The sequence below is a fragment of the Struthio camelus genome, chromosome 2 (assembly GCF_040807025.1).
Source record: "Struthio camelus isolate bStrCam1 chromosome 2, bStrCam1.hap1, whole genome shotgun sequence".
NCBI classification, from domain to species: Eukaryota; Metazoa; Chordata; class Aves; order Struthioniformes; family Struthionidae; genus Struthio; species Struthio camelus.
In genome coordinates this window covers 67,443,205-67,454,101 of record NC_090943.1, presented here as the reverse complement: position 1 = coordinate 67,454,101, position 10,897 = coordinate 67,443,205, and the positions used below count along the sequence as shown (strand labels likewise).

The following is a 10,897-nucleotide window of genomic DNA, read 5'->3' as shown; positions in this document are numbered from 1 at the left end:
ACTTGGTTCAAGTACTGAAATTAATAAAAATAAGATTCTTGGTCCCTGTGGTATTCATCTGTACTGTAAATCTTTCAAGTTAATTATACATTGTCTGAAAAAAAGCTTTATGTTACTGGTTATGTTAAAATTGCATTCATTTTCCTTGACTGTTTCCTTGTTTGCTTTATTTAAAAAAAAAAAAAAAGGGTGGGGGGGTAGGGTGGGGGACGTGCTCATCTCTCTCCTAACACGTGAATCCCTTTGTCAGGTTTCGTCTAATTTAGTTCATAAAAGATCTATGCCTAGAGGGGTACAGCAACCAGGCTGTGAAAAGCCAGGGTGTACTTAGATAGACAGATAGCCTCAGAACCTTGTTTTACTCTTTACATTAGTGACTATGTGAATAAAGCACAGAAACTGTATAGCACTGAAACTGCCATAATCTTTTCAATTTTCACTTTATGAAAACCATCACCTTCTGTTCCTTCTCATTGCTGGGGTCTGAATCCCAGGTTATATTTGGGATATAGTAAACAGAACTGAATTCAGTGTTATAGGGACGTTTGAGTTTGTGAAGGACATTATCTTTAGTACTATTTCCATTTTGTACATGAAAATCTTTATATTTAGAAAAGCAGATGCTGACAGTTCCAGTAAAAATTCATATATAAATGTTGTCACTTGGTACAGTTAATTTAGAAATTACTAAGTGTTGAATAAGCCACAGGAGAAAAAAGGAAGGCTGAGTCTCTGATGAAGGAGTAATAATATTGAATAAAGGCCTATGCATCCTTTTTAATATTGTTATTCAAATTCCAGCTTCTCTGGTTATATATATTCCCTGGCTTTTTTATTTTTTTTTGCATTTTTTGTATTTTTTTTTTACCTTTTTTCCCCATTCTAATTGCGTTCTGACAGTTGAGCCTCCTGTGAGGAATGAAGACGAGCAACTTTGTGACATGAATGTCATTCTGAGAATAAGTCACCAAGGAAATGCTGTCCAAGGGATTCATTGCTAACACTATTTTATAGAGACTTTTCTGAGACATAGATCATCAAATTAAAAATTAGGATCTTAATTATATTTCTAGCTCTGAATATTCTCAACTGGCAATATCGTTAGAACAAAATATCTTTTCCTGCGCTCTTGCAAAAATTGTAGTGATCATGAAAAGTGCTGGATTTGATCCACTGGAGATGAAAACCCTTTGAATATCCAAGCATACAGGAGCCGCAGAAGTTCCTCTGTAGCAGCCTGACGTTATGACTTGATCTTTTTTTTGAAGTTAATCACTGCTTAGAAGCTGAATTGTCAAATGCAAAGGCCAGAAATGTTCAAAATCCCCTCAGCTTTCTAAAACAATAAAGCTCTCTTAAAACTGATGCCTGTTCAAACACTCTACCAACAGGTTTTGAATCTCAAACATATGTGTATTCTATATCTGTCTTCTGGTTGTTGATGATATGGATGTACTATTATAGAACAATAAACAAACTCACAAATCAGGGTGCATCCCTGCATCACCAGATTCATCTGTAGTGGTTTTTAGTGCACTACAAAAAGGGTTAATATACAGGCAGTTACCACTGAGTTGTTTTAGTATTTGCTATTTAGCTCTTCCTAACTTTGTCTGCACAATTGTTTTAATATCTGTTGGTGAACATCTAAAATAACTACATTATGGGGCCTATCTGTTGCGTTGATCCCATGGATAACATTACCATTTTTAGTGCTGGTGTTAGAAGAAAGCACCGCTAAATGTAGTATATAAACGTCTTTCTATTTAATTTTAATTCTTCTTCGTGGCAATTGTTGTGACCTGTGCTCATATTGCACTTTATACTTTGCTGCAATTGCTAAAATTAACTCAGTAAAGTAAAAGGGAAACTAACTGAAAAATACAGGTATCTCAAAAGTACAGCTGGTGGAACAGCACAGTAAAACTAGAGACTACTTAAAAGAGTTAACAAGTGTTACAAAAATCAAAGATTACATGAATGGAGGAAGCTTAACGTTAAGTTGAGAATGTTAATGTTTGATTAAAATACTTTAGGGAGGGGAAAAATACTTCTGTCTTTATCTGTGTATGTGTACATTTTTTGCTCGTTCTCACCTCAAAGACAACTTCCACAGGAGTTTATTAGGAATGACTAAAAAGTGAGTTGTTGTTACGAATCTCTGCTGTTTGTTAATACATACTAGTTCAGGTGCGAGTGGGAGTTTAGGATCAGTTGCTGATCTTGCAAATATTCAGCCACTTTCGCTAGGAATGGTAAGCTGAAGAAAGGCGACGAAACTTCAGAAATGCAACGTTGGCAGAGGCAAGCTGCTTTAACTATATCGAGGTAATCCAAGGAAGACTACGAGCTGTCTGCACCGTTGGAAGCTCGGAGGCTATTTGTGTGCATTACAAGTCCTCAGAGGTATTTAGGCGTTTAAGACTCTACATCCTATTTTCCAGGGGGATTCCAAGCGCGATGCATGGGATCAAATTGGGACGGGATGACATGGTGTAATGTAGCACCAGTTAGGTATCACTGAGCCAGCTATGAGTGGGACCTTTGTAGACCTGTCTAACTTGGGTCCTGAGTGGTGCAAAACTTTGACGCTAATTAGTCCTGCCTCAAAATAATACTTTAGTATTTATCTTATGTCTTTTGTTTTACTCTTTTTATATAAGCTGCAGAGCCCAGATAATCAGGGCTTTTTCTGAGGACATATCAGTAGGTTAAATTCAAAATGCTAGTGTGTGACTACTGCTACAGCAGATATAACGGTAATTAAAACACTTGAGTGAATACTGTTGTGAATGCATTTCCTAGGGCCCACAAAGTGCTGACTGCATACCAAAAACTATTTATAATAACTGTGCGTTTGTTCTTGCCTCACTTAGTATAGGACCCTCTGGGCTTATTTATATGTATAGAAAATTAATACCAGAGTTGTGTTTTTCATTTCACTCTATATCATGCAAACAGATAGGAGTGAGGTTGGTGATTTGTTCAATGATTTAGTTGGCTAATTTGCCCCAGATTTGCTCATCTTCTTAACGTTCGTTCACGGCGTGAAGAACTTGCAAGCGTCCACTCTTTATGCGGTGCAGAGTAAAGTAAGTAGCAGTTTGGTCAGCCTGGTATTTCTTGAAAGTTTGTCTTTGATACCAGCCATCATGAGCTAAGAATTCATCCTCTCCTGTAGTCACGTTTATAGAACTGGAGTCACATTTATAGCGGTCTGCTTTGTCTAATTGGTATTACAATTCCCAGCCAGTCAGCATATTAGTGTTTCAGTCTCCCACGTAAAATCAAGGCAAAACACACTTAACTTTATTGGGTTGAAATTCAGTTCTATGTTTCAACAATTATGTTTTGTAATGCCTAACTAACAATGATTATTCTCTCAAAAGAGATTATTTACATGGAAAGAAATTGCTAATATTAGGTTGGCTTTTATTCTATTAAGCAAAACAACCTCTGACTTTCATCCAGAGCCTCGAACTGATGTTCTGTCTGCTACTCCTTATGGCCTGCCCTTTCTCTCCCCACTATTTTCCATTTTCTTCCTTTCTTCTCTGAAGCTACTGCTTCTCAGGCCAAAACACTGCCTGTAACTCTGTACAGGGCTCTTGTCCCTCCTTGGATAGATACGCTGCTCTCTTTGTTCTCTACTTATACCTGTTCCCACACCTATTATTCTTTTTCCTCACTGCTTATGTGATCTGTTAACTCTTGGGCCAGCAGCGTAAAATGTGCTGCTGTACTCCTCCAGCCTGATTTTGAAAAGAGCGCTTAAGTCCTCTCTGTTCTTTGAGATGTTCCTATGCAAACCGCCACTCTCCAGTCTTGTGTGCAGACCTTTTTTCCCCTGTTTGTTCTGTCTTCATTACACAGATTTTAAAGCCCTTTGGGAAAGGAACCCCCTATCGTGAATCCACTTGCATAGCACTGTGTCCGCTTAGTGGTCTGTAAATGAATGTATGCAACTATTTAAATGGGGCTTATCTTTTCAGGATGAAGGCAGTACTGTCAAATGCTGTACGTAGGAGGTAATGATATACTTGTTTCAAGCTGCAGTGTGCTTCATCAAGAAGGGGAGAAATATCCTGAACAGTTGTTAACCTGTGCAGATAAGATGTGTAAATCTGACTACTTGTTTGCATTTCCAAACCAAAAGCAATGTGTCAAGCTAATGCTTATGACCTGGAAACCAAAGGTAAACGCTAATAACTTTTTTTTCCTCTTTTAAGTGTTGTTTAGTCCAAGTGAAACGTGTCAGATTGACAAACAGAAAGTGAGATTTCCTGTCTGCGTCTTCAGTCTGGCACAAGCAGCTGGTTAAATAAATGCGCTTTGGCAAGAGGAAGTCGTGATGACTGTTCGGCCTCTATTCCCTGTGCTAAGGTGACTAACGTATTAATAGTGATGTGTGTGCCCAGCCGGTAGGAAATCGGAGGCAATCACATCATCACCAATTCTTAAACCCGTAAACAGTTTTGGTTTTAAACAGGAAGGTGTGATACAGGCTTGAAGTAAAACCACTTCCACCTACTTTACTGACATGGCCATGACAAAGTGGGAATCCATATGTCTTTTCCAGCTAGAAAATATAAGACATCTTCTAGCAGTTTATGTCTTCCTATCCAGTGACGCATTCAGAGTGTCAATAGCCCTGCCTGGTGCTGTCACGAAGAGGATGAAGGTTATTTCAGCATGTTTTGAGAGAATTTTTTCATTTTTTCAAATGAGATTTCTAAAGAATTCAAAGTTACGCAAGACTCTAAGGATTTTACTTACTAAAATTATTTTACATCAGCGTCTTCTCAAAAATGAATTGAAATAAACAGGAAAAAAAAGGGTAGAGAGCAAGAGTAAGATTAATTAAATCTTGGGTCACTTTGTAAAAATGATCTGTCTCTTTTGATTGAGAAAGAGGTATTTTTGCAATTACATTTTTGGTTTAGAATTCCCTTATGGGAGCTCTGCTTGAAACAACAACGTTTATTGAAAGCTAAAGCATTTCATAGGGTTGTTATCAGTGAAACTGAACATCATAAAGCTTTTTTATTTAAATAATATGAGTCAGATTTTTCCTGTTACCCTGTTTTCTGCCTGGTATAAGGGATGGAGCTATTCCCTCTCACTCTGTAGTAATTATGCGTATGTGTTTCACTGGACTATGCTGAAAATCTAATTAACTTTGGCAGACATTAATTTTTTTTTTCAGTGCTTAAGGACTTCTTTGATATCTTTTATACATGCTTTCATTTCTTTCACCATTTTCTTAAAGAAAAAAATCCCGTGTTGAATCTCTTGAAAATTTTCATCTTTTTTATGGTCCATTTCTGCCCTCGTTAAAGTTACTGGAAAAGCAGCAGCTGGTTTCAAGGTACAGGATCGGAAGTTGATGGTGAAGGTATTCTGCAGGTTGCCAGGCTCCTTGTCTGCTGCTGCCAGGGCTGAGTCCAGGTAATCACTTAAGTGTCTTGTTTTGTTGTTGATTTTCATGCTGTAATATAATGAATAGGCTAAAGGAGGACAGGTGACTAATGACTAAAGTGTTTTGGTGTCCAGTGGAACATGGCACCGTTCTAAACATGAAAAATATCGACTGGAAAAAAGAAGTCCAAGGAAAAGGGAGCTAAATGAGCAGTCCTGAACTAGCAAGCGGGAGCTGATATGCCTGTTTGCTTGTTCAACAGCTGCTGAAAGGTCTCCTCTGAAATTAGGAGCTTCAGACTTAAAGAATGCTTCTGTGGTGTGTACAGTTACTGCATTGACTCTGACAAGTGGCTGAGATGGTGAGAGATTTACCTTTTTTACGTGCATGCTCCTAAGTGAGAAATTGTATAGTTAATTTTTATAACTTGTAAAATCTGCTGCTTTATTTTTCTGCCTGGTAAATGTTTCTTTTGCTGCGCAGGACACATCAGCCCACCAGTACCTCGAAGTTCACAACAGAGATGGCAGTCATATTTCTCTTGGCATTTTAGACTGAAGTTAATTAACATTTTTATAGGTACGATAATTAACATTTTATGAGCTGGATTTCCTCATCCCTTGAACCTACTTTGGCATCACTTCATACTGGAAAATGTAAGTGGGTAAGGTTACAAAATGCTAATGTTCCACTTGGGTTTAAGGGCAAACTGAACTTCATAAACTCTGTTGAACTGCAATATTAGCACAGAGCTCCATTTAAGGAAAAAGAAGTGACAGGAAGCCCTCAACAGCAGTCCAAGATACTAAGCTAACAGTGGATTATAATTATTCTATAAGTGTTATTCTGTTTGCTGCTATAATGGCTGATATGGTCTTAGTGATATGATAGTTCCCCATCTATCTATATCTACGTGTTGTTTTATATTTAGATTGCAAGGAAATAGGGGCTGACATCTGTGATCTGTTGGCAGTCTGAGCAAAATGGGGTTGGGAGTGAGGTGCTGAAGTTGCTATCCCAGTTCAAATTATTACTTGTAATAAATGATCCGTCAGAACACTTGAAGAGATGCCAAGGCAAGTAGTATGTTTTAATGTCATGCCTACGTAGGTTAGTTGCTCTCAGTGGCCTTCTGAAGTCTAATCTCTTCTTGTTTTTGATAGTGCTTTTGATAGTGACAGACACAAGGGCCCAGATTTCCAGCAATAATAGCAAAATGTATATTAGTGCCTTTGTAGACAAAATCTCTTTTATTATACAGGAAATGCAATAAAAAGGATCTATTCTATTCGGTTCAATTTTGGCAGTGTCTATTCTTTGCAGAAGTGTTTTAATGTAGTCCCACTGATTTCAAAGGAACAATTATTGCCATTAGTTCTATTATTTAAGAGTGGTGCTGACGGTACAACCAAGATGAAAGGCTTGGTTTCCTGTATCAAAATGTAGCAGAAGTGAGAGAGAAATGTATATCAAAGTGCTACCAAGCTATATGATACCAAGCTAAAGCATACCAAGCTAAAGCTTTTATGACCCAAATAGCATATTTTTAAGATTTCAATTCTCAGAGATGCATACTCATGGCTGTTTTCCTTTAAACCTTTTTCTTTATCAGTGCAGTATTCCAGTGCCGGTTCTTTCACCTCCCTGGATCTTGGTTGACTTGCAATGAGTGATCTAGACCTGGAGTACATACTGTGCAATATGTTTTGCCTTGCCAGACTTGAGAGAAGCACCTCATTAAGGTAACATCTTATTTTTTTCACTTCTGAAATTTTTGAAATAATTTGACTCGCGTTAAAGCACTGCAGATTAAAACAAATAAATATCTGTTCAAGATGTATCAGCTTAAGACTTGAATCTTTCTTTTTACGTTTTGTAGGGAACTTACAGAAGTGCTGGAGGTTTGCTCAGCTACACAGAGTTTTGCAACAGACATGTCTCTTGCAATCTCCTGGTGCTATTTGCAGTAGCAGGAACCCTATGTCTATGGAAAGACGCACGGTGTGGCGTAGCGTAAAACAGTGTATCAGTATTATCTACTGGAGGGATCACATAGAATGGAGCGTTATGTCATTTAATGCACAGAGGTTCAAGACACTTCCATGGCTTCAGCTGGCTGGGGTGAATGTCCTCCTTTAGAGTCACTTTACCTAAGAAACCCCAAGGAGGTCAAATGAGACAGAAATGAAAGGTAAGTGTAATATATGACCTTGTAAATTGTTGATTCGCGAGGATTTGCAAGCAATTGAAAATTTAAGAACGAAGATATTTGATCTTCTTCACCTGGGTAGTAATGTCACCTTAAAATGCAACTTTTTAATGCTACATACTTGGCAGACAATACAATGTTGGAAGTCAGTACATCAGTGCCAATAATGAGGAATAGTATTGTTCTACGTTTTAGAAAGAAAATGAAACCTTTTGGCAGAGTAAAGAGGAAATAGTCACACACAAAAATAAAGTTCAAGGAGGAAAAGAAATCCCTTTCCTAATGGTCTGGTGTGATCTAATAGATTCCCTGGATAGCATCTAGGCTAGCTGTTTGCAGTTTAGAGTAACAGTCTCGCTGTTTCCTTCAACCTTACTTGACAGCAAGTAATGGTATAGGTGGAAATCTTACAGTTTTTCTACTTCTTCTTATAACAGAAACAAGGTGTAAAGCTGTGTTTATGTTGGTTGAAGATATCAAAACTCATCCACTTCAAGATCTAGAATAGTAAAGTCCAGAAGCATCTGAAAAGATACGCAATATCACAGTTCCTTGTTTTGATTTAATCTTTTAGCACTATTGCAATGCCTTGCATTAGGTTACCATACAAGAGTAAACAAAATCAATTTGCTCATCATTAACATCTTTATAGACTCCCTCTGGGACAGTAAGGGTTCTCTCCGGAGAATAAACACTGGTACCAGAGAAGGCGTAAACGACACAGTCTGCCTGTTACAATCTTTCTCAAATTTTTTTCTCTTCTGCAGCTTGCTCACTAGATTCCATAAAGCGTGGGTTGTAAACATTATTTCAGCATTTTGGCTGGGCAGATGATCATTCATGTCTTCTATCTGCAGCTTGTGATTACGGTTTGTGCAGTTGCTGTTTGTTTAAAGCACGATTAGGCTATTTTTTCTTTGAGATCAGCCATTCCACATACATTTCTGTGCCATTTTAAAACGCTGGTAAGAGAGAACGCTCCAACCAGTTATGCTCTTGTAGCTAGTATATAGGTTGGCTGAATTGTCCAGGTGGACCACAGGACATAAGAGGAGGATCTTGCTGTAAAAGGCTCTACTAAACATAAATTTGAAGGTGCAGTGTTCACATTAAATCAGTTGAGTTGTCATTCTCAAAGAGTAGTATTAAATACGGGATAGCAGAATATGGAAGAAGCTAATCACAAACCCTCTCCAGATGGAAGCCCTGGAGGCATTACCTAAGGTGTGTAGGAATTAGGTATAAAATGTGATACATGTGGGACTTATTCTCTCATTTCCTATATATTTCAGGTTAGAGCTTTTCCTCAGCAGTGCTGAACTGCAGTTTTGTCATTGTTCTCACGGTATAGTGAATTCATTGAAAACAATAACACTTTAGCAGTTGTAAATTTATTAAAAATGTCCCTTTCGCTCAAAAGAAGAGTAAGGGCTACTAGAAGAAGCGTATAGTCTGCTAAATTTAGCCCTGTATTTTTGGTCTGTCTCAATAGGTCAAAAATGTTGTCATCAGACAGTTTTCAGAGAATCATAGAAACAGGGTTTGGAAGGGTCCTCTGGAGGTCATATGGTCCAACCTCCTAGTCAGCTAGAGGTCACTAGATCAGGTCACCTAGGGAGGGATGCTCTGCTAAACAGAAATTCAGGTTGCAGCATCCAAATAGCTGGACTGTCATTCCTCAAAGATAAGGGTAAGGTCTGGAGAAGTTCAGCAGGTATATAGACTGGCAGGTTAGCTGTTACTTCCTTATAAATGTGTCTGTCTAACCCTAGCAGTATTTCTGGAATTCAGTGTAAGGATTAGATAGGAATATGCTGGGTTTTTTTTTTTCTCCTAACCAAAGAATACATCATGAAGTTTCATCAAACCATATTTTCACATCTGTAATGAACCAAATCTTAAACTAGGAGGGAGAGTGCAAAGAACAAATAAAATGTATATAATTAGGTGGGACTTGGCGAGAGTCAGTGGTGAGTTTGTGTTTGCACAGACAGATTTAGATTCAGTGCTCATGGGGGTCAGTTTGAAGTTGCATTTAGTCCTCATAGCTATTTCTCCCTGGACTGATTCTTCCAGGACATCTGTGCTGTGCTGTGTTTCGTATGACTCTCATATTCAAAACATTCCTGGAATCAATGGGAGCTGATAAGCTGGTTCATGTTCTGTTTTTCCTTAATTGCCATATGCTTATTTTATGAGGTAGGATGTAGTTTGGATAGTATGCAGAGCTGTAATAACGTTGGAAAAAGGATCTGCATTTTTCGTAATTATAGGTGTATATATATACCAACACACACACACGAGCACACACACACACAGCCAGCAGAGTTATCAATAACTAAGCTTCGTTTTCCCTTTTCGTTGTACATACCTCGTGCTTAGATAAGCTATATACACACATGTGCACGCACATCTGTGTGTGTGTGTATATATATATATATTTGTATACATATATATGGATGGATATAAATGGATAAATATTTTATCCATCTGTCCATTTTATCCATCTATCTTTATCACTGTAATATCTTATCATTTGCTAAGATTAGTTGGTAATAACTATGTCCCTTTTCTTCTTCCAGATAGTAAGAATGTAAATTGAATGCCCTTTAATCTAAAAATTACTTGTAAAGTTTAGGTGAGAATATGTTGCCTCAGTTTTATAGATGTATTTTTGACTCTGCCCAGGACTTAGTATTCTTCTAAATGGAGTGTGCTGTTCAGTAAGTGCATGCTCATTATGTAGTTGGATATTACCTTGGCAGCTAAGGAAACTCTCCCTTTTGTCTCTTTATGGGAGCTAGAGCAATACCAGAAACACTTCTTCTCAGTTCATTAACTCTAGATACGCCTTAATGGTTTTTAAAGCCATGCCCCTAGTAATAGTAATAATATTACGGTGTATTTTATACCTTGCTGTATTAGTTAACTGTAGAATGAACCTGCTGCTATTAGCTCTATACACAATTACCTTTCTTAATTTTCTGGTAGTTTTAATTTTTAGACGATTCCCTGATCAAATTAAATGATAATTTATAGTAAATAATGTCAGGGACACACAAAACAGATCAGCCTACTTGCAATAATGTGTTTTGGGGATTTTCCTTTTCCTTAGATTCTTCCTAGGAAGAGGAATGAAAAGAAAAAAAAGAAAGAGCATATTGTATTTGTGGAAACCATAGTAATTTTCAGAAGAATAATATTAATGAGAAAAAGACTTTGTATTAAATGATTTCCTAATCCAAACGAGAAGAAAAAAGAAACAGCCA

The 10,897-nt window shown here is 37.5% G+C and overlaps 1 long non-coding RNA gene across 1 annotated transcript; it reads left to right on the top strand.

The window, feature by feature from the left end:
* The first annotated feature begins 5,365 nt into the window (after nt 1-5,365).
* Nucleotides 5,366-7,133, top strand: LOC138066182 (uncharacterized). Its single transcript, XR_011139423.1, has 3 exons — nt 5,366-5,448; nt 5,903-6,075; nt 7,032-7,133. It is a non-coding gene; the product is annotated as an uncharacterized lncRNA (long non-coding RNA).
* Nucleotides 7,134-10,897: the final 3,764 nt, after the last annotated feature.